General features: G+C 41.3%; 1 long non-coding RNA gene across 1 annotated transcript in view; it reads right to left on the reverse strand.

Moving 5' to 3' along the window:
* The window catches only part of LOC120730183, a 44,713-nt gene extending 21,293 nt beyond the window's left edge, over window positions 1-23,420 (reverse strand). The window contains exons 1-5 of the long non-coding RNA XR_005695066.1: window positions 22,758-23,420; window positions 18,761-18,788; window positions 18,172-18,297; window positions 12,459-12,693; window positions 2,150-2,384 (exon numbers count right to left, since the gene is read on the reverse strand). This is a non-coding gene — a long non-coding RNA (uncharacterized LOC120730183). The remainder of the gene's footprint in view (window positions 1-2,149; window positions 2,385-12,458; window positions 12,694-18,171; window positions 18,298-18,760; window positions 18,789-22,757) is intronic.
* Between the last annotated feature and the right edge of the window lie 4,579 nt (window positions 23,421-27,999).

Genomic DNA, 27,999 nt, shown 5'->3' on the forward strand with positions numbered 1-27,999 from the left:
GTTGCAGCAGTCTATCAATGTCTGCACAGTCGTAACCGACAGAATTTTGACAAATTAATTAGAGAAAGAAGGACACAGAGAAAAAAGAGAGCTTGTGCTTTAACAATTGCCGCCATGCTTTCTCGTTTGTCTTCTCTGGCGCTGATAATTGGCGTCTGTCTTGTGTCAGTGACGTAAAAGATGGATTTAATGCGACATGACCATTCAAACAGCAGTTGCTTTCTAAAACATCAGATATCTATCGGATTTGGTACCATATACGAAAGTGACCCAGGTCGGATCTGAAAATATCGGATTTGTGTTGTTCAAACTGTCATACCATGATCGGATATGGGTCACATAGGGTCAAAAAAGTCAAATTTGATGCGCTTTCGTCGTGCAGTGTGAACGTAGCCTAATACTCATTTAAAATATTTAGACTTTAATCACCTCTTGTGTCACCTTTTTGGGTTTTTTGTTTTTATTTGAAATTTAGCAAGAGCGATAAAAACAAAATGCAGATTTCTGATTGTGTATATACATAGGATGAGATCATATTACAATCCAGTCTTGTTCAAAACATGAATCCTTTGTAGTGAATAAACACAGAGCAAACTGGAGTAACCAGCCCTTCAAGCCAATGTTTTGGTCAGTTAAATGTTTTGCTGTTTTTCTATGATGTCATCAAACCATGATGCTAAGGCAATTTCAACTTTCCATGGATTTAGCAGCAAAGAGAGAGAGAGAGAGAGAGAGAGAGAGAGGGTCTTACTTTTCTTAAAGCTCTTTAAGAAAATATAGCATCATCAATGCACATATAAACTGACATATAACTGACATAGAAAATTAGTTTATATGTCAGACAGTGCAAAACTAAAATGCATTCAGTTTACAGTTATGCATGCTAGATAGTGTAGTGGTAAGACTACACATCTTTGGAGAAGGAGTTGCAAGTTTGATTTCCACCCAGTATCCAGTAAGGGTCCTGGCTAGACCCCTCATGCTAACCAGAAAGCCCTGGAATGGCACAGCTACATCTGTAGCCTGTCTGCAGCACGGACACAAGAGCATTTCACTACACATTGTACTCTGCATGATACTATAAGTGACAAATAATAAAGCTTGTTTGTTTTGCTAAACAAAAATATCAAAAGTGTGCTAAAAGCGTTCATTCAGTGTCTGGTTAAATGGCACATTTCAGTCTACTATTTGAAGACCATAGTTTATTTCTAGTCTCTGAATTGTAGAGTACAAAACCAAAGACCTTTGGCATAGACACTTCAATACAGAAAACAAGTCAACTTCCAAGTGGAAGTCAACCTCAAAAAGTTATCCAACAAGAAAACAGGAGATAGATATTTTTCACCTTATTTTGTTTCAGGTTAGGAACAAAAGCAACTTAACAAATTGTTTAGCTTCAAAACAGGATTAAAATGATTAAAATAATGGATCTTTCTTATGAAAGTATTGTCAAGGTATAAAAGTTACTGAACAAAGGAAGGCCAGAGCAAGTGTAAAAGTCCAATGAGATGGACATCTGAGGTTTTTTCATAATGATGATCCCTAAGCATATCATTTTAAAAACAGTAACATATCTTTAAACACTGGCTTGATTTCATGATAACATATTCACAAACAGGACTGACGTGCTCACAGTGTGTAATATCTCCATCATTGAGGTAAACCTGTAATTTGTTTTTACTGATACAGAAGTCTTTCAGGACAAAGGTCATGTACATCAAACACACATACAACAAGTTTCTAATCACATATAAATGGAAAGGCAAAATGATCGTGTTTCACTAGATTACCACGTTTAAACTTGGCAGTCAACAATGCCCCACTGCTAACTGAATAATGAGCTCTGTAAAATAGGTTATGGCATTGGATTGCTTTAGGTTGTACAGTTGTACCTGGTAAAAATTAGCCCTGAGTATAATTTTAATGTTTTCAAAAAAAGAGGGTGTGATTTGTCAATGTAGTCCATTCCCTAATATCTCTCCTTTTTCTAGTATCTGTTTGTTACTTTGTTTGAGACACGTATCTGGTGATGATACAAAAATGTTTGATTTTGATTAACAGGATGACAGCGTTGACCTTACAACTAAAAACATGTTCTTTTTTTGTTGTTTGTTTTTTGTTTTTGTTTTTAGGGGGAGTATGTATGTACCTTAATCCAAGAAGCCAAGGCTGGATCAGGAACAATTAGCTGCACGGGGTGAGGAGATGAAGGACACGGGTGTGAAGGAGACGAGAGAGACAAAGTAGCAGGCATTCAGGGTGGAGAAATGGAAGAGCAGAAAGTGAAGGGGTGGGAGGTAAAAAAAAAAGAAAGAAGAGAAGAACTCATCTGCTGGGTTTCAGTCAGTCAGGATTTCCCCTCTGTCAATCCTCACTTCAGGCCCCTGAGAGAGATGGAGTGAATGAGAGAGAAGGATAAAGAGAGGGAGAGATAGAGACAGATGAGAGGGAAGGGGGGGGAGAGGGGAATCACAAGTGAGATGGAAACTTGGAAACAGGAGCAGAAGAGATGAGGGATACAGGCAAAAACTTGAAAACATGGAGAAAAAAAGGAAAAGAAAGGAAAGCAGTATGAAACTGTAAATCAGATCAAAGTAGAAAGGATGGTGATAAGGGACGGGATGGACTAGATGACAGTTACAGGTAGCATCGGTGTAGCTACCAGATGAGATGATATGTCTTTTTCTAATGTCCCTAAACCCTCAAACCTTTTATATGTCATTCATGGTCAGCAGTGTAATCACATGCAATCACCGGCACTGGTCTTCCACACCTGTCCTGTATTCTGATTACCTGCACATATGGGAATTGACCGATAATGATGAGATATAGGTTATCCAGAGCAACTTATCTAATCCAAAACTGACACTTCTTACACCACATAAAAGCTGCCATTTTTATTTTGAATCATTTTGTAATTTACTTTGCTTTTAATTTGACATAATCTAATTAATTCCTACCTCTGCAACTTTGCATAATAAGGAATAAGGAACTAAAGCAATATGAAGGTTTGTAGAGCCAAATAGGACTGTGACATATTTTTTGTTTTGCCTACCAAAATATGGTATTTTTCATAAGCATATGCACTTTTTTAAGGCAGTACTATAACTAGAAGGAGTAGCTATAGTGAGCTCTTAAATAATGCACTGCAGGAGGCAAGCTGGATACCTCTACCTCCTCAGAAAAGTGACCAGCTTTACTGTGCTCTGTTGTGCTGTGATAATGTACTGCTGTAAGATACATGGAATCATAAAATATGTGAATTTATATATAGTGGTGAAAATGAACACATACATGATTGTGATTAAGAGGTTCCTCTACACTGCCCATCTTTAGCAATATTTACTTGTTCTAAATTTGGCTAAAGTCCACTTCAAGGTTGCCTCCTTACGCATCTCTGAAATTCCTCAGTAGAGCCAGAGGCTGAAGGTATTGTTTCCTATGCCTTTAGAATATTATCCTGAACTCTCTTTCTGACCACTTTCATGAGGGCATTTGCAGTTTCGTTGTGGACTTCAAAAATACACAAAGAGGAACTGTCAACTTCTGTGTCCGACAACTAGCTCTGAGGTTAAGGTCTGTCCTTATACTCTTTTTCTCAGCTATTCTGTTGTACCTGATGTGCTTGGAATCATTGTCCTGTTCCATGGCCCAGTTTTGGTTAAACTTTAGCTATCGGACAGATGGCCTCACTCCAAGCCCAAACCATTCATCCTGCGTGACAGTTGATGTGAGGTGTTTGTGTTGATTTGGTTTTTGCCAAATATATATTAAGTTTTAATTGGGTACTATGGCCAAACAGCTCCACTTAGTCTCTTCTGTCTTAGGGACATTGTTCTAGTCTTGTGGTTTATTTAGATTCTGCTTTGCAAACCTAAGCCGCTTTTTTAGAGAGAAAAGATCCAAACAAGGCATACTTGTTCTTTTTTTTTTTTGTATACCATCATGACTTTATCATTTAAAATGCTAACTGAGATGTTGCTCTTGCTTTTTTGTAGTCTCAGAGCATTTCACAGTCTGACCTTGGGACCTTGAATTTGTTGGGATGTACACTCTTGGCAAGATTGGCAACTGTCTGAATGTTTCCTACTTGTGAATAATCTTTTTCACTGCAGAATGATGGACATCAGATAATTTGAAAATGACCAGATAAATCCTCCCAGATTGAGAGGAAGCAACAATTGCTCCTCTAATATCCTTCATTGCTGATGTATTTCCAGTCTTTCTAAGATCACTACAAGCTTCTCCTTACTGTCTTAATTCCGATGGTAGTGGTAAGGATGCACCTTTTCTCTTAATTTTTTTTGCCAATTACATGAAATAATGTGGTATGTCATGTGTTGGTCAACTCAGATGAGACAGTTTGTCGATGCAGTGGCTGCCGCTCAGCAGATCATCTACAAATTGGAAGGCTGGTTGTTGGTGGCTGCACCACTCTGTATGCCAAAGTATCCTTGGGCAAGATACTAAACCCTGAGTTGCTCCCTAATGCGTTCATCGGAGTGTGAATGTGTGTTAAGGTTAGAAAGCTCTTGTAGAAAAACAGTGTTTTTATGAATGCGTGTGTGAACGGGTGAATGAGACATGTTGTATAAAGTACTTTGAGTGCTCAAGTGGAGTAGAAGAGCGCTATTTAAGAACCAGTTTAATTGCCTAAATTTAAGGACCAGAAGTTTTTTTATCATTATTATTATTATTATTATGTCCAGATATGTGAGTACATACTTGACTGTATTTACTTAAATAGCACGGAGGTACAAATTTGAGGTTTGTGTATGATCTTTCCATGCTGACACACATTTATACATTACTACAGATAGATACTTAATCTGTACATAATGGTAACATTTTAATTGAGACACGCAAATTAACCCAGTGTGCAGCCACATACAACTAATGTAGTAATGTGCAGGTTGAAGACTTCCACATATTTAGGGTTCTGCTACAACAGCCATTTAATGTCTATAATTTAATGAGAACCAGAATACAACTACTTAAACTTTTTAACTAAATATAGGCTGGTGTTTGTAAGAAATTGAGAAGACTTTTAACCTGAAGATTTCCAAATCAATGCATACACTCAATCTGCAATTATAATCTGAAGAATTCATTTCATATTCAAGATAATCCATTGTAGCCATACTCCAGTGTCTGTTCACAGGCTGAAATAATTATCATACAAGTAATGTGATTAACAGCAAAGCTCATCAGGCTCAGATATCAATGCAAAAAAAAAAAAAAGTACAAAATGCACACACACTGTGGTATCTTGGTGTGGATAAATTAATGTATGTTCTGCATCACATGTGTGTTTCATCTTGTGTGCAGGCCTACAGCTCGGGCGTATAAAACGTTGCTCAGCTAAAAATAAATAAAGGGCTCGAGAGAGAAGCGAAAAGCATTGTGCGCTGTGAGTCACGGCCAGCGGTGGTGGTGACGATACACTCCCCCCATTACACACACACACACACACAGAGCCAAAATCACACTTTCTCCTCCCCATTCAAATGCTGAACCATCCGGTTCTCAGCATCATCACACCAAGATCTCCAGAAGCACCAAAAGACTTTGCGCTACACAGTGAAACACACACTGCAGCGAGCCAGACAAAAATATTCAGCCATTATTAGAAGACAAACAAAATACACAAAAGCATCAATTATGCAGAAAGGGCTCATTTCTGTGTTGTCTCTTGAAGGTCCCCGTTAAACTCACGCTACTTCTATTTAAGGTTTATAATATTGAAGTTTAGATTTATTTTTACATTTTATTCATATGAATAGTTACCTAAAAAATGGATAACGCATCGCAAAACTTAATGAAATGGGACAAACAACCAAACACACTATAATTGTGAACCCATGAAAAAAAAAGTTAAGCCCTGTAGGGAAATTCCACTTGAAGGGAGAATTATTATCACTTTGTTATGCATGTTTTCTTAGATAGATACTTGTCAGTATGCCAAGGTTCATCACCATCACCATGGGTGGACTCATTGTTTGTTTGTTTGTTTGTTTTTTTAGTTTTGCATGACAAGCAGGGATTTTTTTCTTTTTTCTCAACAAAAAAGAGAAAAAAAGTCACCAGTTGGATATATGGGAAAAATGGATTTTGTAGAGAATTTTAGCCAACATATTGATATAAGATTGATCTACAAAAAAAATGTTTTCTTCTTCTGGCAGCTATAAACTGTTCAGTTACAACCTGAATTTAATTAGTAAAACTGAATGAATTTCAACACTCAACGCTGACTGGCCAACATCAGCACAGTATTTAATTCTGTGCTAACGCTGCAGTGACTGTCACTTTGTTCATGACCGGCCACTCCTGCACATGCAGCTCAAGACTTTCTTAGAGCCCCATAGTTTCAATCACAGGATCTACACTTAAATCTTTGGCAACTGTTTGTGTCAAAGTGTATCAGATAAAACTAGTTTTCTCACGAACATCTAGATAAAGACCGTTACTTTTGGATTAATGTGCTCTAGCTAAACAAAGGAAGTCAATATGGGTTTTTACACAACAGAGTCATGCCTTTGCATTTGTTTCATTGTCCCGGAGCAGCTTGCAGTCACTGACTCATCTATGAATTCTGTATCATACAAAATACACAGAGCACTTGATGTCTGAAAGTTGAAGTTGAAGCAAAGTCGAAGCAAAAGTGAGGCTTTTACTGAGATAATGATCCTAAACACACAAAAGCATCCATCAAAGGAAAAATAGAAAAGGTTAAAAAAAAAAAAACAATTATGTTCTTTGTTCAATCTTGCTGAAATGAGCAATACTTTCAAAGAAACATCTTGGAACTGAAGGGATTTTGGAAGAGTGGTCAAAAATTTTAGAAAGCTGAATTAAGAGAATGGTAACCATATAAGAAGTTATTTCCACCAAAGGGGCCAATACGAGCTTCTGATGAGTTGTGCTTTTGTGATTTTCTTGTTGAGTTAATTATTACAACAGCTAATTCCCCCTTTTGGATTTGCTGAAATACACCGATTTTATCTGTAAGTAATAGTTCAAAGAAAAACAAAAAAAGATACCAGCAGCAGATTTGACAGCACAACTGGTTGGGACTCAGTGGCGCAGTGGTTTAGACTGTCGCCTCACAGCATGGTTCTTATTTCACAGTACTTGTTGAATTTGCCTTTCTATGTGGTTCTGTGTGACGTACTTCCAGCTACTTTGCCTTCCTGCCACAGTTTAAAGACATAGGTGTCGGGATAACTGGTTATTCCAAAATGGCTATAGGTGTGGATGAAAAAGTATGTGATTGTCAATCCGTTTGGACACCCTGTTCTATATACATATTCTTTATTTATCAAGTGAAAAAGTCTCATTGAGATTAAAAATATCTTTTGTACAGAGTGTACCTTGCCTTTCGCCTTTGACAGCTGGGATAAATTCCAGCACCCTGTTAACTCTTAAGCTGGATAAGTGATTAAGAAAATGACTGGATGGAATAAATGTAATTTCCTCGGCATGCACTTTTTTCACGACTGAATGCCTTTCACAGTTTTATCATAGATGTCTACATTGAGTTTCTTGGACTTTGTGACCTAGTTTTTACCTTGTCATGTGAATTGTGGGACCTTATACATACACGGGTGTGAGTCTTTGTTACCTATAAAGTTTTAGATGCCTAGGATACAACTAGATAACTAGATACGACTAGACATAATCTGGCACACCACAACTATGGTCTGGAATAGTTTTGTCAATGAGAGATTTCAGATTTTGAGTTTTGCAGTCACTTGGATCTGCACAAATACACCTGCCAAGTACAACTTTTGAATTACATTAATGTTAGTAGACTGACAAAGAACAGAAGGAGATACCTTGATTAATTTGTGATTAATTTATGAGAAAAACTGACTTGGTCACAGCAACAACAACAGTAATCTCATGTAACTGACATATGTTAACATACTCTACATATGGGATGACTCAAAATAGACTTATCAGGGCAGAAACACAAGAGTTCTTAGGGTGTCCTGTGGTCATTTTGGGTCGATCATTTGTTCAACTGGACTGGGATCTAGGGAGTTTGAAGGTCAAGTAATCCCCTGAGCTTTTCTCAGCCATTCCTGAGTTGTGTGGCTGGTAGAACAGCCGTGCTGGGGGAGGACGCTCTCCTGTGTGGTGTGTGCTTGGTCACTGTTTATGAATATGGCACTTAATGCATGTCAAAGTAATATGCACATATATGCCAAGGCCCCAGCTGCACACTGTATTTTAAAGACATGATCAGTGTTCATCACGTCAGCTCTCAGTGTTTTAATGCTGTGGAAGACTTGCGTCTAATACCACTACAACACAACACAATCATATGTGTGACACACACAAAAAAAGACTCCATATGCCTCGCACAAAAATATATGAATAAGCATTAGAATGAATGAAGTTTAATTTGATTTTGAAGGTATTAACTAAGGAGCTCTGTTTTTAATTCAAATTCCAAATTCCATTAGAATAGTATCTAAAGGAGGATCTGGGGTTTTTCCACTAATGTAGCATAATGGTGATAGTTCAGTGATGTCCGTGGCAGTCTCTTGCACTATTACACCTCCTGAGTGGGGAACGTAACTGTAGGATGTTACATGGTAAAAACATATGCACATGTTTTACTACATACACCTGTCATTTTTAAGAAAGCATAAAAAATTCTTATGAAACCTTTTTTTTCTTTAATGGATGCAAATTTAACCATTAGCTGGGGATAGTAGGTTAGGTTAGTGACTTATATCAGTGCTACATTTGACTGAGTTATAAAATAAAGCATTATAAACTATGCACTGAAGTTGTCACTGCTCACATAGTGATCTTAAAAAACTTAGCAGCCCAACAGGTGGATGGACAGGTCAATAAATCGCACAGCTTGCGCAGACTGAGAATCATTTTCTGTTTCATATTAAAAGTTCCTTTTTGTGTTGTCACAATTGCCCTCGAACTTTATCCATGCTTATTATTATAACCATAATAAACATCAACAATAGCATCAACAAAATCAAAGGTATCAGAAGCACTAAGCTTCTGTAGCCTAGACAAAAGCACTCAATGTAAACCATCTATTCTCATTCTCCAAAACAAATATTAATTGGCAGAGAATAGCAAATAATATATTTGGTGACTACTTCCATTTCAAGACTGAAACACAAACCGTTTTGCTAAATGCAATATTCCTCGCATAGGGGATGCCTTTGCAGGACTGACTCAAACTTTACTACAGTAGCCACGTTCCTCATCCTGAAGGAGTGTGTCGCTTAGTGCAAACATGTCACTCATTGGGTTTTTACCATTTTCTAAGAAACTATGAGACAGTGATAGAAAATATACAGTGGAAGGCTTTGGCATACACTCCTTATTAGCATCAATTAATGTCATTCGGGGATTTTGGTCTTTCCACTATGAACGTTCCCATCAAGGAAAATGTGGAGCTGCACAAGCCTTGTTCAGAGAAGCTACAATCTTTAACCACAGAAACACAAATAAACAGAGACAACTCATCCATGTTCAAAGGTGAGATTGATATGGCTTCAGTCCAGTATAAGGTAGACAGAACAAACGTGCTGCCATTTACAGCGCTTGTGAATAAAACAAATTTGATAGATATATGAAACGGACGTGATTATTTTTCCTGCTTGCGAAACGAGTGATGAAAATTATGAATGAATCCCCCTGCAAAAAAAGATAGAAGGATAAAAACAAAAGTCATGAAAAAAAATCCCATTTGTTGTTGTTTAGTTCTGTTACATGACTACCTTTAGTGTTTGTATTTCAAATAATTGATTGACGGCAAATATTGAGGTTACACTAAAAATAAAATGCAGTCTGTGATAAAGCCCTGAAAGATAGCTTAGCCAATTGAGTCAATCCACATAAATTTTGAGTGCATCCACATGTGGTTTTCAAGACTGCTGAAACCAAATGGATGCTGCTGTCCATGGGATAATCCTCAAGGATAAATGCTTATTATCTGTTTTTGATGAGAAGCTATAATGAAGCACACACCCGATGTGTTATTAGCATCCGGAGTTTAACATAACTCCCTCTTTTTTGTAGCACATGTCTTCAAAGCCCTTTGGTCTCACTTTTAACCATGACGTCATCCCCCTAAATATAGCTTCGCACTGGTAGCTAACAACAGAAAAGATTACAAGAGGAAATTTAGGAACATGCTGTGATTTGTCATACACAGGTGGGATGATGTCAGGAAAAAATGCTCACCACTCATTTCAGGTAAAATATATCACGTGACTCTTATGAAGGTGAGTAGACTATTAAATTATGAGTATATGATCATAGCAGAGTGTGTATTTTGACCTGTAGTTGATATGTATACAGTTTTTAAAATGCGATAAGATTTTTGGCTTGTGTTTTTTTAAAACAATGGACACATTCAGTGACAATCACATGACAAATTATGTTACACTCCACAGCATGAACACAATCACATTTTTTCATTGCCAGTTGTTACCCCTACCAATTTACTTTTCCATCGTGGTGATTTACTGTTTGAAACATTATTCTGATTCTCTGTGCACAAGAGGGGGGAAGCAATGTCAGCATACAGTTTGATACGGCTACAGTCCCAACAGCATCATACGACACTGAGCTAAGACATCAAATGGTTTTGTGGTGTGATTAAAAATAAGAAAAAAGAACATGCCAATTTTCAGAGAAAATGATGCTTATATTTTTCAGACGTTCCCTTATTCTAATTTGGTGTGATGAGAACTCTGAGGCCATAAGTTATCAGTTAACTGGTTTGTTTGCCTAGATTTCAAATAGAGATATTTTCCCACAAATCTGTCTGATCATCACCACAGGTGTATTTGCTTTTGAGATTTTTCTGTGAGATTTCTGACACCGCCCAAATGGAAACTACTGGTAAGTGGAGTTCTGCTGTGGTCACAGCATTAGAAAATTGCAACAGCAACTTACTAGACTTGGTGTTATGTGTCAACATTTTTCCACCAAAGAAATAGTGTATTTTGCAGATTATTATGATAAATTATTTCATACAGGTTTGCTGTATGGAGGCAAAAGTACTGGAGATGGAAATTTCAAAATATGTTCAAATAAAAACCAAGATGTCTTTCTGACTAAACAGACACACACTCACACACGTATCCCACATGAAATTCCCTAACTTTCAGAGCCATGATCATTTACTGAACACGAAGAAATTATGACAATTTTGTACTAATATCAGGCTAAAGAAACAGCTGTAAGAAATTCAAATTTGCAATGCGCTGTGAAACTAATTGTTGTGCTACTTTAAACTGTGTGAAAATCATATTTTCAGGTTTTTATCCTCACACACACACACTTACACCTGCTAAACAGCCATATTATTATTTTGACAGTTACAGCATATTTCTCAATCTTGAACTACCACTTCCTGTCTAAAAAGTTGTGGAACACCTGAATACACCATCTGTTATATAACAGAGATGAAAAAATAAAGCTTTCCATAGGTTCCCCATGGGGAAGAACTAATTTACCCAGAGGGCAAACACCAGTCATTACACATGATCAGACATGATTGTATTCTCCATAACATTTAACTTGATCTCATTTTTCAGTTTACAGTGGGAACATATAATAACTTATAATAACTTCAACAATAACAATGGATTTTCAGAAGCTGGATGAAACTTTTTTGCCCCTCTCTTTACAGAGTTATCACAAAGGCAAGTAAATCTAACATGACGCCAAGGTGTTGCCTGAACTGTGTACGATATGATGACTCACAATGAGAGGTGACATAGCAGGTAAGAATTTACATCTTCTGGTGCCAAAAACATACAGTATGAGCCAGATACAGTGCAAGTTATAGACAGGATTAAAGCACACCCACGCTCACACCAACTCCAATATAGATTATGATAGAAAAAAAATAAAAGAAATTACAAACAAGCAAATGCTCATCATATACTTTGACATCCAACTGTGAAACCCATACCACAAATACCACTGAGTATCTAATCGGTTCTCTTGAAACCACGTGAACTCGACAATTACAACATCAGACTGACAGCTAAAACTTGCGCATGGGCTTCTTTCATACTATTGCACATATAGAGGTGATATAGCTAAAAAGCACGACGGACCCGTGTGACAGATTAAACAGGAAAAAAAGCAAAAACTAAAACACGAAAAACCACTAACTCACTAATACACAAAGTACAATGCAGATGTATAGTGCAAATTTACATTGTGCTACTTCCAGCTTCTCAATAAATTACAAGATCACGGCAATTATTTTCCATTTGATTTAAAGCTCCATGATAACTTTAACATATAAATGATAGAAATCTAGAAGCACGAGACCCTACACAAACACAACTCTTGCTCACATGCACCGAGCTGTCATTACGAGCCTTACGCAAAACACAATTTGAAGGGTGATTTGTGTTTGACGTCATCCTCAAACACATTTCAGCCCGTGCAATTACCTGTCTCAAGATGGAGAAGAGAGAGAGAGAAGGTGAGGGAGGACAGAGGAAAGGGGGAGGAAGGAAGGTCGATCGGTCGGTCCCTCTTTCAGTCGATCCTCGGTGCATACATCCAAATCGTAGGTCACCTTTTCTCACCGGCGCCCAGCTGAAGGCTCCAGCAGCAGCAGTCAAGTCCACCTGAGCTCCTAAGTCACCCCGTTTCCATCTTCACTCATGTTGTCATTGTTCTCTCCTGCAAGACAAATGGACAAAGCGCACATGGTGAGACTTAATCGTCTAAAACTTCGCAGGCCTAAAGGGACAGACGGAAGACATAATGTGAACGGGGGATTTGGGGAGGGGGGGCAACTTATCATCAGACGCACTACCACAAACCATTGAGAAAACCGCTTTTACGCGCTGAAATGCTCGCAGTAAATATTCAGTAATTAAGCCACCTTTGAAAGGTGCCAAGATAAGTTTTCATTCACATCCCCACCCAGAAAGCAGGAGACAAGCCAGTGCCCTGTATTCTTGTAGACAGGTGTGGCTTTTTATCATTATGGCTATTAAGGCAGAAAAACGGAAGGCGAGTCCGAGGGTCAGAGGTCACGCTTTTTTGTTTTACGTAATCTCTGTGGTCGTTTCAATACGTGTTTATGCTTTCTTACACTTTATTGCCAGTTCATTAATCCCTGCTCTATGTTTTACACTCTTTAGATAATTTGGATTATCTAAAGAGTGCCTCGTTGAGATCTATGCGTTGCTCAAGAGTTGGGTCAAACGTCACTCTCGAAATTAGAAACATGTTCTGGGAAATGTATTTTTACACGGTGGGTTATCTAGTACGTCACGAACTCCCCCCACCCCACCCCCATCTCAGTTAATTTTTCTGGGAAATCTGCGTTTTTAGCCAAAAGACACGGGGGCCGCATCTGAGCGCTTTGTGATTAAGTCGTTTTTGTTCCCTGAACTACACTTTTTTCCTCGTTTTTTGAAACTATATTTTCCTGTCAGCGTGAGTGGGACTCAGCACATTTAGCCAACCGTTTTTTCCATCCTAGGGTTACACTTGATGCTCTGTGGATCTGTACTGCAAATACGCGGAAATGTTTATTTATTAGGATCATTAGTACACTTGATTTTGATCATTCACACTTTTCATTCCCTTTACCTGTGATGGGACAGCAGAGAGGAAACAGGGCACAAAGTCGCGTGTGTTTTTTTCTTCTCCGCCCTAAAATGAATTGAATCTCCTTTCGTTCTTTTTACTGTGTCTTCTGAAAGAGCTGGTGCTCATGTCTTGCTTTTATTTTCATCGGCATGACTACTTTTGCTGCAGAAATCACTCACTGCATTCACACGAAGCTTCATGAGCCATAGTTTCGTGCTACTGAAGTTGGTAGTATAATGACCCAATCGCTAAGCTGACGAGACTAAAGTTGATATTTTTCATCTTTTTTATTTTTTGTTTTGTAATCTGTTGGTTCGTACTGGAAGGACGTGTTCGTGGCCGGCTCTCTGTGTGCTCTTTGTGGGGAACGTTGACAGGGGAACAGTGGTGGGCGATGCTTGAGGTGGATTAACTACTATTCACAAAACTGTGAGGGAGACACGTGCATTTTCAGTGAGTGAGTGAGTGAGTGACTGTGTGTGTGTGTGTGTGTGTGTGTGTGTGTGTGTGTGTGTGTGTGTGTGTGTGTGTGTGTGTGTGTGTGTGTGTGTTAGTTAAAGAGGAGGCTGTTTGAATGTTCACGGACGCTACACACACAGAGTAACTACGTGTATGAGACAGGGATGCAGCTGTTCCTTATTCCTCTCCATCTGCCAGTTTGGATGGTCTTGTTGGGGAATCCCTTGCATATGCACTTTGCTTACAGGTGTGTGTGTGTTTGAATGTTTCCCACAGTTTCTTTTTTGAAGGGAGTTAGGGGTTCAGTGACGTCCAAGCACCACACCCTCCAAAACACACACACACACACACACACACACACCTCCACGTGCAACTTGCAAGGGTCTCCCCGTGTTTACACTCTGCACTGCTGGGCCTGCTGTCACTTGTTCAGCGTGGCCGACGGGGTTGGGTTTGGGTGTGTTTGGCTGAAATACTGACTTGATGTTACACTGCTCGAAGTTTGGGGTCCGCCGAAATGTTTGTTACCAAAACTGTATTATTTATTTTGTTTTATGAGCACAAAGGCACGCAAGAGTTTGAAGAAAACTTGGGTGCGACTTGGCTGCAGAGCTTCGACACAATTTCTAACAAAGAAGAAAACTGTTGACTACGAAAAAAAGACACACTTAGGGCTGAAAAAACAAACATAACAAAAACCCCACAGCCGTGGCAATGATAAAAACGATAAGAGTAAATAAAGACAAATATGAACCAAAAGGAAAATCTGAGTAGAAAAAATAAAAGAAGTCCCTTAAAAGGAAAGATTGTAAAATTCCAGAGTGCTGTCTTCTGATGTCGGTGTCTCGGCGCGGCGATTGCGCCCTCCGCAAATGCTTTTTGGGGTAAGGGCTTCCCAGATTAATAGTTATGAACAGCAAGCCCAGACCGCAAAAAGATTCGTGAAGGACATTATCTGCTGCTGCTACTGCTGCTGCCGTCCTACGGAGACTCCGTGACACCTCTGCTCTCTGCTTCCGTGAATTTATCTCCCATCCCGACTCTGTTGATTATATCTCCAGCCTTCGGAAACCCGAGGCGAGTGTATCCTTCCAACATACACACACACACACACACGCAGAGACACACGCACACACACATTAGGAAGAGAAAGGATGGAAGAAAGAAAGACAGTGGAAAGAGGGGGGTCTCCGGATGCCAAGGCGGTTGCTGCAACTGAGAGCTGTCCAAGGTCCTTTCGCTCTGATTCCCCACTCCTCCAGTTTAAATCCTCCTCTATCTCCCTTCTCGTCTCTCAACCAATCCTTTCTCCTCTCCCCTTCCCCTCTTACTGTTTCTTTCATATTTTCTCCTATTTGCTATAATTTTTTTTTTATCCAAACGCTCGGATGTGCAAAGCCCGTGTGATCCACGGGAGCTGTGCATCGATGCGTTTTGTTGTCAGTGTGCTCTGTATTATATTCCCTGGTCCGTGGTGTGTCTCCCTATAGTGAAGCGCTGGCGCTCTGCAGCCGCTCCAGAGCGCTTGGTGAGGAGGGAGCAAGGCTGTAAACTGCTGGCAATAAATAGAGAGCAGGGAGGGATCTTATTGGAGCAAACTAAACCTCGTCATCAGCCAATCGGCTTCTCGCTCATATAGGGACCCCCCTTTTTAAAAAAAAAAAAAAAAAAAAAAAAAAAAGGAAAAAAAGGGGAAAAAAAAGATGGCTAACCAAATTGTGGTCTATGGCAGAGTTTATACTTTGGATATATGCATTTATATTAGGATCTACGACTCTGATGCGACTATGTCAGTGTTAGCAGTTTCTATTTTTCAGCCTTTTTGCGTTTGCAGAGCCTCTAACGAGACTGCGAAAACAACCGTCGCTCCACGCGTTTTATAGTGTGATAAATAACAAACGTATCAAACGCTGACGATAATAATAAACATGACACGTGACAACAAAAATTAGCTATTTTCACCTCATCAGAAGTAAAGGCATCCTGGACTTTCCTTACGCGCCAGCTACAAGCTGTATACAAAATAATGAGGGAATGCACACAAACGAAAATATGGTACAAAAACAAAGCTAACAATAATAGCAACCGGACTTTGGACAAGTGCGAACAAGCTTTGTACAGCCCTCTACATCGCGTCACATCTTAGCAAGTAGCATCTGAGGCGACTCATGGTCACCTACAGAGTTCACCGGAGGGTACCACTGCAAAAACCTACACGGGGGTCTCCGTGTAACAAATTCAGTCCCTACGATCCTTCAGTCATTTACAGGTGGGAAGCGAACATGACAATAACCATATGGCATGCGATTCACTGCAGTAGTTCACAGCTCACACAGCAACAAATGTTTAACTTAACAAAAACAACAACACGTTGCTGAGCATGGCGTCAGGAGTCAAAGAGTTAATCACGACCGTAAACCACTCGTCCTCACACATACAAAAAGTTGAAAGAATCTTTAATGATCTTCGTTTTAGAGGAAGGACAAATAAAATGAAAAGAACAACTTACCTCTTTTCTCTGGAAAAGTTCCATGTTTAATTTGTTTTTTCTAAGTTGCAGCTGCAGTGCACCCCCTTCCCACCCCCCTTTCTACATAACCCCCTCAACTCCATGCACCTGGAAGTTACTGTATACCCCCCCTCATATTTTCACCGCCCCACTATCACTGATGACACTGGTCTGCATTCAACTTGGCTCCCAGCATCCCAGCAAGCACACACTAATCACACGCTTATGGAGAAAGGAGGTATTTGGAATGTCGGGGGGGGGGGGGCAATGGTTAGTGCAAATCCAACCCCAGACTCTTATCCTCTTCCCTCTCGCCATGCGCCCTCTACCCCACCCCTACCCCCACCCTCCCCTCCTCCCGGTGTAGATATTTTTTTATTGGGTGGTCTTTTCATTTGCAACCCAGTCAGTCACGATTCTCCCCCACCGTCTGCACTGCACAGTGACTGCCTCTCTTGACGCAGCCAACGCGCACATTACTCACTTTAGCAGTCACGACTCGGGAATCCGTGTTTTTTTCACCGAAATTACACTCTTGGCGTTGAATTATTGAGCAAAATATGGTCCCTCGAGTGCGTATTTGCGGGTTTTGGCCGAAGAAGAACGACAGAATTGATGAGAATTTCTTTTTGGGGGGTTTGGAGAGGTGGAGCAGTGTATCGCAGGTGAACGGGATTTTTGTATGACAAATACCGGTGGCTGGTTGATTTTTATCTGTTTTGTTAGTTTTTTGTTTGTTTGTTCGTTTTAATCCACTGTAGCTCTTTAGCCAGAATGCAAATGTACTGAGGAAATTGGCCAAAGTCGTGCACAGACTCGGGGTGAGCGCGCTCGTCGAGTCCCCAGTCGGGCTGCAGAGCTGTGCAGACGCCTGTAGCCTTGTTGTGATCTTTCCGTTCGCTAATTTAACACAGCTACCTTAAACAAAACGAGCTGATTCCTTCACAATTTGTCGTGGAGTAGATGGCTCTGATAGAAGCCCTCGCCGGGATGAAAAGTTATCGTGAGAAGAGCTCTCAAAAAGAAAGAAAGAAAAAAAAAACCCACAGAAAACCCTCAGCTATTTCGCAACTGCTCTTAAGAGCACTGCAAACGCTTTCAGTTCAAACCGCTGGATTGGTAGGGATGCGAGATGCGAGAATATATCCTTTATGATTTTGACTGGCACGCCAGGAAATCACGAGGCTGACGCCAGCAGGAGAAGAGCTGATCCAAGTCAGTCCGGCTGTACCTCTTTCTCTCCTTCTCTCTGCCCATGGCATCCGTCGAGGCAGTTCAAACTATACAGGCGGGAAGAACTATATTAGAAATGTCTTTTTGGGGGGGGGGGGGGGGGGGGGCGAGTGTCCCTCATTAGCAGATTCGGGCAACTTAGATAAGGTGGGGTGCTTCAATACTTCCCCTTTCCAGGAAGGAGGATTCGCTCAGTGTACGAGCTCTTGGTTTCCAAACAGGAGTAAACAAAGCTTCTGGCTGCCGGGATCAACACCAACAAGCCCCCTTAACATACACACGCATCCATACAAACGCACATACAGTGAAGCACACCAGCAACAGCCCACTACTGCCACTTGGTGTGGTTTCAGCACCATTGCTGCTGGACAGCTCCCGGGTTTCCCCATGCGGTGTGCCTGGTCTCTGCTGCAGCAACAGCTCCTTCACATCACTCCCTCCTCTTCCTCTTCCAGCGTCGCTTTTCTGTCAGTAAGATTCCTCTTTAAAAAAAAAAAAAAAAGGGGGGGGGGGGGGAGAAGACGGGGGGAAAGGCGTCCTTAAGCGCTCATCAGAGAAGGGTTCCCCTCGCTTTCGCGGTTAAGCATAGAGATGGGAGGGAATAAAATAAATATGTGATAGAGACTCAACAGCGCCAATAGACAAAGGGAGTTTTTGCACTAGCTTATTTACTAAAAGGGGTGATTCCTACTCTGCAGGAAGGGTTGCTTCGGCTCTACAATCAAACATGGCTAGTAAAGCATGCCAGCAAAATCCATGCGTAGGACCGTAAGTTAAGGGGTTTTTTTGTAAGTTTTATTTTTTATTTTTTGTGCATGAGCCAAAGTGTAAGGCAAAATTGGAGGAATAGAAACCGCACAGACACTCGGCAGCATGCACAAGCAATTACCACACAACAAAAAGTACACGGAATTAAAAAAGTGTGTGTGCAAACGTCTCACTCACCAGTTTGCAGTCACGTCCTTGTTCGACACTGCAGAAAGAGAAAGACAAGAATTGAGATTTTAGTAAAGGGAGGGGAAAAAAGAAGAAGCCGCAACAAGAGTCTGGTAGAAATGCAACAGATTAAGTCCTCCATTTGTTGTTATGTAGGCTTACAGTGGCACGTCCAAGTTTGCTCAGGATCGCCTCCTTTTTATACAAGTGATACCCGTCTGTCTATTTCTGGCGCACGATCAAAACTATGATGCTATTTTTAGGTCACAGTACGAGGAAGGAGAAGAAAAAAAAAACACCCACAAAAAAGGCACTGCTTGGGATCTTTACGTGAAGAGCATGTAATGGAAATTAATTTTGCTTCTCCAACTCTGCAAAGATCCCCGAGTCCCCTCCGTTGCATCATTGCAGTGATTTTCTTTTTCCTTTTTTCCCCCTCTCAACCCAGCGTGCCTTCAACAGCACCACCACGTCCGTCTCTTCCTTAAAACACGCCACTTTCACCACCTAACAACTGAAATCTGGAACTCGTCGACGCTGCCATTACCATCGACAATATTTGATGTCTTGTCGCCCTCTTCAGAATCTTCTCGTCCCAGTGTCACTTCAGCAGCTGAAACTCATGAACGCTAAACAGGTCCAAATGCTGATCAGTACGGACTGCCCGGCGGTCCCTGAAGGATTTTATTTTTTCTTTTAGTCGACATACGACATAGCACTCTTATATTTAATAATTAAGCTTTGCTGACGAGAAGACGAAAAATAATAAATAAAAAGCCTTTTTTTTTCTTTTCTTTTTTTGAAGGGCTGCGTCAGTTACTAGGCATTGACGTCACGTTCAGATTCTCTCACTTTACAGCCCGGAGAGTCTGATTAAAGGCTGCCTTTCTGTCATCAGCTCTCTTCGAAAATTTGCCATGTGGAAGGAAAAAATATGAGTGATAAAACACGAGGATATACTGGTGGGTAATATGGTATGGACTCGTGGAAACTGCAGCTTTAGAGTAGGTTATCTCTTGGTGAAAACCCTCCTCTAAGCATCTGGCTTTCCAGCCACCCTCCTCCCACCCATGTCTCCCCCCCTCCCCACACACCAAGTGTCGGTGCTGTTTTGGTCTTGGAGAATTTATATCCCAGCATCCAGTGCATTTGGCGGGCAAAACACCCGTATCTCTACGGCAAAGGAGAGGAAAACACAACCTTAATCTCCTGTTTTCCACCGGTCGTGCCCACGCACCAGACCCCGCTCGCCCACGGAATAAACCCCCGGGAGCGCACACTTGTCGGTGCAAAGGTGTACAAACAAACCTCCCTCCACAGTATGCTCAATCTCTCTCCCAGCCCTCTTCTGTATCTATAACATCTTTACTGTAAGACCCTCTTTACGCGCACCAGGCCGTCCATCTGCACTCATGCCGCGTGGACATTCACGAGACTTTATCCGATGGGGCGGGCTGGCCTATGGTGGATGGTGCTAGGGTTTTAGAAATGAAGGCAGTGAGTACCAACTGAGTGGCAGCTACCTAGAAAAGTCGGCTCTGAAAGAGAAAAGGGCTGCGCCCGTCGCATCGGTTTGTGCTATTTTTATCCCTGCCTGTAGGCCAACTGTATGTCCGTGACTGCTGGCGAATGCATGTAGAGGGACACGCTCAGAGAAGGGATTTAGGATATCCTGAATACCAAGATGACAAAAATGCACCCCGAGTAATCAAAAAATGAAAAAAGGAGTTTTATTCTTTGTGTATTTTGTAGTCTCTTTGGCTCTTATCACAAATGTATGAGTATAAAACATGACACAGCAAGTAAATATCTGATTTAGCTCACACAAAACAAACACTGGCTACACTACATGCAAGCACGTATGAGCACATACAGTGGTCTACAATCATTCAATCAAGGAATAAGCAGTGTCAGTGGGAGATGAAGCCAAGGTTTGCCAGCGCAGTGCACGGTGATCACCGCGTGGTGTCGACAAACCCAACCAGAGAACCTCCTTTAATTTTAACCCAAACTTTGTCTACCCCCACCACCTCCACCCTTCCAAAAAAAATAAAAAATAAAAAAACATTTTAAAAAAAAACCTGGCACTCCTGACTCCAGCGAAAACCAAGACACAACACACTTTTTGTCCGAGTTCACATTACAACGAGAAGGTACTGCTCATCCTTCTGTTCCTTTCACTATCACAACTACTCCGACACAGGCAGGAGGCGTGCCTTCTGCAAAAACCACACAAAGATCTTTGTACACCAAGTCTGTCAAACGGATTTCTCAATTTTACCGGCCACACCTGCACAAAGTACAAAAGATTCACTTTTAAACGACCTTTAAGGCAAAAGAACAGTACTGTGCAGCGGTTTTAGCCACTCGAGGCGATTAGCTGCTTCTAAGCAGTTTTCGTCGAGTCATTTTCCCCCCCGCATGCCAACGAGTTCAACCATAAAGTCAAGGATATAAAGAACTATCTTCGGCAACCAGAAGAAATAAAAGTCCTGGCACCGGTGGTGTGGCATCCAGAGAACTGTGATCTATGACAATCTGAAACCACAGAGTAACTGTGGCAAGTTTTTGTCAAGGATACTCAAAATGTGTACACAAATGAACGTAGGTGAAGTGGTGCTGACTTGAAGCCAAATGTTACACAAAATACTTACTGATTCAGTTTCCGATTACCGCTTTTTGTACGAGGTAAACTTATCATCAACCTGTAACAACCTCTCCGCATTGGCACAACTTTAAAATATTCGTTTTCACAGCATCAAAGAAGTAATAACAAACTATAGAAAATAAAACAGCCTTATGCGTTTATTTTCACGTCATTAAACATTTCGGACCACCGCAGCACAGTTTCTAATTTACCTTAGGATGTGAGTGCGTAAACGAACAGGGAGCTCTCCGTGGTGCTGAACAGCTCAGTCGCTGTTTGAGCCATGTGAGGGCAGCTCAACCTGTCTGTTCTGCTGAATCTTCTAACTTCCCTCCCAGACTTGAGTTTTATAACGACGCCACCTTATGTTGCTCCGGCGAATGCAAGTAGCATTTTGAGACTCACGGGACTAACAAATGCGGTTATATCGCGGCCATGAAAGAAAACAAGACAGCATGTACCTCCGAGGCAGCTGGCGACACGTGTGGGCTGACGCAAGTCCGCTGCAGAAAGTTGTTTACAAGTGGAGGACTAAGGACGCATAACCTATAAGTTTATAACTAATTCTCACGAATGAGCATCTACCATGCAGTTCTACTTCTTTGTCACGACGGGGGAGAACGCCGTTGTTGAGGCCGTAAAAGAAAAATCCATAAATATATACAGATTATGTAAACACAGCCTTGGGGGAAAAAAGTGTTTTTTCCCAAAGTTTCCCTCTCTGTCTATCTCTTAGTAGTTACTAGGCATCTCAGTAGATCAGGCAGCCTGAAGCAGAGGATCCCCAACACGTGAATACTCCTACGCATTACCGCAGCCCGCTCTCTTTGAGTGTTTGCAAAATCCCATCTGCTGCCAGTATGCACACACAGACACAACCAAAAAAAAAACCGTCTCACTGCTATTTTTAATACCCTATTCTGAACGTTACCAAAGTTATCAGTGCGCAGACACCCAACGGCATCCCCTGCAATGACCCTTAAAAAAGTCGCGCTGAGTATCCCCTTTGCAGGGAATAAAGACAAGTGGTGAGGTTAAGCTTTAGCAGGCAAACATTCACGACTACAAGCAGCATGTAAACGGATAGGCAACAATGAATACGTCCTCTTAAATGATCTGCATACCCACTTAACATTGCGGTCTTTTTTTGAGTCCCAGTGAAGGCGAACCTCACTTTGGATGGCGTTCCCTGCCACTACAGAACGTCTCGTGAGAATGCTGTTACCTTTGTCTTCAGATCAACCGGTTATGATGGGGGTGACTAAGTCCCAAAATATCCAAGCACGGTCAGGCTGCAAACTTCCCTAACTAGCTGCCCACGAATTGGGTTTCGCGCAACAAATAACAGAAAAAACTTACCTGCAATATTTCTTGCTTTCTGTGTCTTTATAAACTCTGTTTGAATACATGATTTGAGCAGAAAGGGGGACAGGGCAGCCTACAGTCTCTCCTCCTTCGCCAGGATGGAGAAAGTCAGTCCGTTGCGCGTCCTCTCCCTGTTGTTGTCGGAGGGTAAAATATTTGGTGTTTGCATTCAAGATTCAAGGACCCTGCTCAAAAGAACGGTGGGTTTGGATGGATGGTCTCGGGGAGGGGTGAGGGGTTTGGAAATGTAAAGGTGGCGGTGGTAGCCGGACAGGAGGGGAAGAGCACAGAGTTACAAATGTGCGCCTGATTATAGAAATAGCCCGCCAAATCAGGGGGACTTCACGCATTCGGGGAGGCGCGCCACACGATTCACCTCACGCCAAATACTCTTTTTTTTCTTACTGTCTATGCGTAGGCGTGCGTTGGTCTGCGTGTGTGTGAATTACTTCCAGACAGGGACGGAAAGCATGAATGGTGCAGGGTAAGCCCGACTGAAAGCTCGTGCTGTTATTGGAATTTCCAAAAAAAATAAGTATATAAAAAATGAATAAATGATTCAGGAGGAGAAAAAACAGTCAGTGTAAAAACACTGGGAACTGTCTTGGGTGTTTCGACAACGAGATCTGAAAGCACCTCTCTTCCACTCCTTTCTCTCTCTCCCTCTCCATTTCTCTGTGCCTCTCTCTCTCTCTCTCTCTCTCTCTCTCTCTCTCTCTCTCTCGCTCTCTCTCCTCCTCCCTGGTCCTCTTCTCCAGCAGTGTGCTATTGACCTGCATTGACGTCATTGCGTCATTAGGTATCCCTTAGAAACACTGTCTTTCAAAAATAGTATCAGATTAATTCAGCTGGCAAGAAGAGAGGGGTGGGGCTTATGAGTGTTTGGGGTTGGGGCGTTTGGGGTGGGGGGTTGGTGGGTAGGTGTGGATGAGATGTGCCAGCATGTTTTATTCGAAGATTTTTACCCCCATTCACCACCATGACTGGGGCTGAGCGCTAGACCCGGCACCTCATGTCTGAGTGCTAAACAGTGGGGAGGGAGAGACACAAAAAATGAACTCTAATTCAAACTGAATTTCATATACCCTTATTAGCCACTGTTTCCGCAAATACACAAATAGGCATGGATAAATTACAGCACAAATAAGCAGAACACTGATTCAAATACAAATGATTCAGAAGATATACAGGTAGTAACAGCTTCAGAAAGTGGGTCAAAAATGAATTTCTCCCTCCTTGTTGCCTGTCTGTCTCTCCCTGCCTTCCTCTGGTCTTTCCAGTCTAAATATATCCTCCAGCCTCAAGCTGACTATGTTGACAACCTTTTCCCCATTTAACCTGCAGCTCTCGAGGTCCAAGGACGGAACACTATGCAGAAAGACAGATAGAGAGAGAGACAAACAGGTCTCACTAACAATAATTTTACAGCCTGTTGGGACACTTAGCAATGTAATTAGGCAACTCCTTTTAAAATAGGACTGATTGTTTTCACTGTTTTAACTTTGGCTTAAATTCTTAATGTATGCCTGCAACCACAGCACAGTTGTTAATGTCAGCACTTAACAGATCCTTTAAGATGCTGGAGCTCTAAAGGGTACTGTCCTGTTTTCAGTGGGACATTTTAACCAGCACAGAGGGCAAAAACAACATTTCCATTAAGCATCAGTAGAAATTCCAGTAAATTTTGACAACAAGCTGCTATCTTTGTTGTCATTATACAACATTAAGGATATCAAAAGTAATTGCCAACTTTTGCGTCAATGACACATGCATGGCTATAAAGCACACAAATGCAAACAGATGATGTTTAAGAATTTTTAGACTCATGTCTCCTCTGAAAGGTTGTTCTACCATTCACGCAGCCTTCAGTAAGTCAGCATGAAAGAGAAGGAAAAAATGAACGAGAGAGAATGTGATGACAAGAGGTAGAAAAAGAGGCAAACCAAGAGACCATGGCTAAAATACTTCACTATCACAACTGAATTAGACCTTATGATTCATCATCTTGAACTCAGAAGCACACAATTCAAACACTGTAACAATTTAACACTACAATTCTTAGGTTTATCCTGTGAGAACTGTGTGCCAAATATTCTAAAAAAAAAAAAAAAAAAAGGTGTAAGTGCTATTTGGGAGGAGGAAGGTGAAGTATGTGATCTTCAACAGGGAAGAAAGATTTTATATCTTCACCTAAATTTGTGAATGTGTCATTAAGCAGCTTAAGTTACTACCAAAAAGAAATGGCAGATTAATGGTTTATCAAGCAAACATAGGTCATCTTAAGTGTCCTTAACCTCCTAGGACCTGGCGTCCACATATGTGGACATGACATTTTGGGTTGTCTAGACCAAAATACAAAATTTTGGAAGGGCCTGATATCCACTTACGAGGACATTATACTTCCACTGTTCTATCAAAATTTTTAACGAATATCCTCATATGTGGCTCTCATTTTTCTTAAAAACAAAAATCTAGTAATTCTTTGTTTTTACATTCATTGGGTCCCAATATGCCCAAATATCAAAGATAAATTACAAATGTATGCAATGGAAGAGCTCGGGTCTTAGGAGGTTAAGAATCTTTGCTCTGGAGGTTCTGTAGCTGCACCTAACCTTCAACCTCTGTGCTCATGAAATGTTTCCTTTCATTATCCAATAAGAAATCCAAAAGGAAACAACATGGAAAGAAGTATTGTCACAGGTACAGGATGTGGGGCTCAGATATGTGTAATCACAGGACATGTTGAGGAACCCACATGGGGAGAAATGTATCACAGAAGACGTCATCACCACCAGTGGAAGTCACGCAGCACTCAGGGGTCAGTGCCAAGGCTGACGACAGTGATAGAAAGACAGAGAGTGATCCTGGGTGTGACTAAGACACTCCAATCATGGAAAAAACGGTGTGCTGTCCTTTCCTCCTCCATAATAACATAAACACACGACTCAGGCTGTTTGAGAGAAAATGTTAGTCTTGAGCAAAATGAAAAGACCACTCTCTCACTGTAGCCTATAAAGCTTCAACCCTCCGCCTTGTCCCCTTTTAGGGCATGTCAACAATAATACCTTCCAAAAACATCAGCTTTGGGTGTGTGATGGCCCCACATCTTTTCCACTTGGATCTTATGTGTGTATATGGCTGTGTATCCATTGTATACACACAGGTCCTTTTAATTTGTTTGATGTCGCCTCCCAATCGCCTCATGGCTTTCCATTTCAACTTGGGGGCTGCAGTCTCTCTAGGAAACAGTCGGTGTTTTGATCTGATGTTTACTATTGGGCCCTGGAGATGAAAGCAAGCATGCACATGGAAAAAAAGAGGGCTGCAAAAGATTCTTAGCAAGATGGTTGCAATGCTTTAGGCACTGCAACCATCACAAATATAGAAAGACGGCTTGATATAAGTCTGTCTAAAAAAAATGCCCTAAACATAAATAAAAAATGAAGATAATGTATAAAGGAGTATGAATTTGAAGTGAAATTAAGATATAAATAAGGATCTAAAAATATATATATATATCGCAATTTATTTATTTATTTTGCCAGGTCCAAGCAGATGGTTGGTAGCATACAATCCATGTAACATTTGGGTGACGGCAGTTCAAGTTTCTGGTTCTAATGATTCGTTCAAAAACTTAATGAAGCCCAAAATCAAAGGAGAGTCTAGACCAGAAGATGCATTTCCATGTTTACTGTGTAGAACCATTTTTTGTTGAGAGTGTGTACACAGGGATGGCTGGCCAGGTTTTGTTTGAATTTCAAGCCCAGATTAAGGAACCCTGCACCCTCTGCTCCCCTCCCTTCCCTGCCACCTATTTATTTTTCCATCTCTCCTGCCTAAATGATGTCAATGGAAGCAGAGTTATAGTGCTATTTATAGAACACCCCCCTCCCACACTCTCACTCTCTCTGTCACACACACACACCACCACCACAAACACACACACATAACGCTAGGCATCCTTAGCATCAGTCGTGTGTGTACTGTATGTGTTTGTTTTCCATGCTTGGTTATGGTCCGTGCAGGCGCACTTCCCTCTGCAGGAGGAAAAGGAGAGGGGGGCGAGAGAGGGAGAGCGAGAGAGAGAGAGAGAGAGAGAGAGAGAGAGAAGCCATTAAAAGGGACAGAAGCTAAGCGCGCCCCCTAGTTCTTATTCTTCTTCTTTGTCGCTGCTCTTCATTCACTCATTTCATTCATTCATCCCATTCCCGCTCACTCATTCACAGAATTCTTTTCTTCCCGCGGAGTCTGTGAATGGACAGACAAATGAGTTTAACGCTGAAGAAACCTGTTCAGCTGCTGTCATTTCTAGTTGGTATACTTTCCGTGCCGTTGGAATCTCCAGGTCGTGTCCACGTTCACACGCATGACCGTGCGGGTGTGAGAGGATGGGGTCGGGGGTCGAGGGGTGTTTTACATATTAAGTCTCACGGGACTACAGAGCACATAGTGTTCCCTGGGTATGGGTTTTGGAAGCTGTACGCATAGACCAATACTCTCTCTCTCTCTCTTCCTTTCTCTCTGTCTCTGTCTCTACTCGAGCCGCTCTGTCTCTTGACATTCACATGCTAGATTACGTAACGTAGTTGGGTGGTGGTGGGTTTGGGGGGGGGGGGAGTTTTAAATCTCCTTCCATCACAAATAAATACACGGTTTGCTGCACAAGTCTCTTCGATTGAGAAGAACTCATAAGTTTTTTTGTTGCTGTTGTTTTTTTGTTTTGTTTTTGTTTTTTTTTGGGGGGGGGTGGTCTTTTTTTTTACTACCATTTTTTTCTGAAAGGAGCTCGTGATAAACCCCTCATGCCCCCACCACCCCTACACACACAGATTCAGAAAGCATATTTTCAAACACATCTTTCATTAACGGGATAGTGTAAGCAAATTCCTACCTGCAGATGATGCACGTCATCTTGTCGCTTTACGGCCTGATATTTTTTTTCTTTTTTTGGGGGGGGGGGGGGTCCAAGGGCCCAAAAGCGAGAAACATAGAAATCGATATATCCTAAAACACGACTTTGGCTCTGTTGTGAGGCGTATAAGCCATTCCCTTGTCTACAAATATTTCATGCGTGCTTCTTGGTTATAGTGCTTATAGGGTCTAAAGGTTCTCTTGATTGCCCAAAAAAGCCAAGCCATCCTTGCCTGTTTGGCCATTTGCGTTTGTCTTTTGCGACCTACTGGATTAAAGCGTGCCTTCACGTACACACACATGTAAACCCTCCCCGGGCTTGGCG

Source organism: Simochromis diagramma, unplaced genomic scaffold (assembly GCF_900408965.1).
Source record: "Simochromis diagramma unplaced genomic scaffold, fSimDia1.1 OVJJ01000293.1, whole genome shotgun sequence".
NCBI classification, from domain to species: Eukaryota; Metazoa; Chordata; class Actinopteri; order Cichliformes; family Cichlidae; genus Simochromis; species Simochromis diagramma.